This window comes from Ornithorhynchus anatinus, chromosome 1 (assembly GCF_004115215.2).
Source record: "Ornithorhynchus anatinus isolate Pmale09 chromosome 1, mOrnAna1.pri.v4, whole genome shotgun sequence".
Classification (NCBI taxonomy): Eukaryota; Metazoa; Chordata; class Mammalia; order Monotremata; family Ornithorhynchidae; genus Ornithorhynchus; species Ornithorhynchus anatinus.
Genome location: NC_041728.1, coordinates 44,833,983 through 44,835,994, shown reverse-complemented (window position 1 = coordinate 44,835,994; position 2,012 = coordinate 44,833,983). Strand labels below are relative to the sequence as shown.

The following is a 2,012-nucleotide window of genomic DNA, read 5'->3' as shown; positions in this document are numbered from 1 at the left end:
CTGTTCCCTACTCACCAGGCTGCCCCGGCTGCCCCCACCCCCCAAGCGCAATAAGGGGCCCGCAGGGACAGAGGCCGCGCCTCCGACGGCAGACCCGATCCTGTGGCGGGAATTCTCCTTCTTGGTCCGCCCGCTGCACCTTCACTTCATTTTGGTCCCCCGGATCGGGGAACACTGATTTTCTCCTTGCTGTACGTGGGGAACAAAAATCCTACCAGCAGAGTTGGAAGGGGAAAAGCTGAGGCAGGTGAAAATGTACTGTCATTCATCAAGGCAACACCTGCCAGCTCCCAGGGCCACCCTGAGGATATCCCTCGAACCCTCCCACCGCCTCAACTCCTTCCCCCAAAACCCCCATCACGGGAATTGGTAGCTATCGACCACCTGGCCCGCACTTACCTCTGCTCCTACCGGTGCCTCAGTGGAAAGAGCATGGGCTTGGGAGCCAGAGGTCATGGCTTCGAATCCCGGCTCTGCCAATCATCACCTGGGGGACTCTGGGCAAGTCACTGAACTTCTCTGGGCCTCAGTTACCTCATCTGTAAAACGGGGATGAATACGGTGAGCCCCATGTGGGACAACCTCCTGATTACCCTCTATCTACCCCAGCGCTTTGAACAGTGCTCTGCACAGAGGAAGCGCTCAACAAATACCCCCATTATCACCACTGTTACCACAGACAGGCAAGATCCAGCCCAGCGTAGCAGCCCCCCAAATTGGTCCAGATGCAAAACCTTCAAGGCAAAATACTGCACGTGACCGACATTCTGAAGAAAAGTGAAACGAGTCAAATTGCTTGGAAATGGGTTTGAATTTTCCCTTGCGGTTTCTCAGTGGGCCTAGAGCGTTAGAGTCAGTTTGCGTCCACAAAGCCAATCATCTAATCCCGTCAGAGAGGGCAGAGAGATCCAGCTCGCCGTTATGGGTGTTCCAAGGCACGGTACTTTTTTTTTTCTCTTTTAAATCCAAAGAAATCCCAGATGTCTACGTTCAAGAGAATGAGTCCTGTAGATGTTTACATGTCATTTGATTTATAGGGTAGCGATTTTACGGTTACCTTTTATTTTAAACTAGTTTACGGGGCGTTTCACCGTAACCCTAGGGCTCCCAAGAGAAACAGCCCAGATTGTCTAGGGGCGTTTCACCGTAACCCTAGGGCTCCCAAGAGAAACAGCCCAGATTGTCTAGGAGGACAATGTCTTGGCCCTGAAGGGCAGCCAGAAAGACCAACTGGGGATTGCTCAGACACCTGGATCCTATCTTTCAGGAGATTCTGTGAGAAGAGTATCCTGGCAGCCTTTGTCAAACAGCCCCAAAGCCCATTCGATGAATCTCTCATTGCCCTGAACGAGTCGGGGCAGGTAGGGATGACTTTCTGGCCTTTCATTTAGATGGATAATCCTGACCCGAGATAAAACGCCAGTGCACAGGCAAGGATTCCGACGTGTGGCATACGGCTGCTAGCGTTCCCTCTCCCCGGCCCCTACCTCCCCCTGCTTCACTTCTGACGATTGCTGAGACGACTCTTCCCTTTGGTAGGCTTGGAAGGCTCCACCACTTGTCAGCTGTGTGACTGCGGGCAAGTCACTTCACTTCTCTGGGCCTCAGAGTTCCCTCATCTGTAAAATGGGGATTAAGACTGTGAGCCTCACGTGGAACAATCTGATTACCCTGTCTCTACCCCAGCGCTTAGAACAGTGCTCTGCACATACCAACATTATTAAATAGCTAGATAGCTCACTCAAACAAACAAATACCAACATTATTAAATAGCTAGATAGCTCACTCGTCCCACCCCCCCCAAACCCTTCCCCCCTCGGTTCCTACCTCAGCCGCTGCCGGAGCCTGCAGTTCCACCTGGCTGGATGCTGGCTGGATGGGGCGCTCCCAGAAGTGAGGCAGGCGACATCTCTGAAAGATAGCAACCTGGGTTTGGAGCACTGACTATTCCACCCTTGTCATCAGGTACAACACCTGTTCTTTTCCTGATCTCCTTCCCGAATCATATCGTT

The 2,012-nt window shown here is 52.5% G+C and overlaps 1 long non-coding RNA gene across 1 annotated transcript; it reads right to left on the bottom strand.

Annotated features, from left to right (window-relative positions):
* Positions 1 to 499: 499 nt before the first annotated feature.
* LOC120638321 lies at positions 500 to 2,006 on the bottom strand. The gene is made up of 3 exons (XR_005659920.1): positions 1,828 to 2,006; positions 1,488 to 1,619; positions 500 to 539 (listed from the first exon to the last, which is right to left on the bottom strand). It is a non-coding gene; the product is annotated as an uncharacterized LOC120638321 (long non-coding RNA).
* Positions 2,007 to 2,012: the final 6 nt, after the last annotated feature.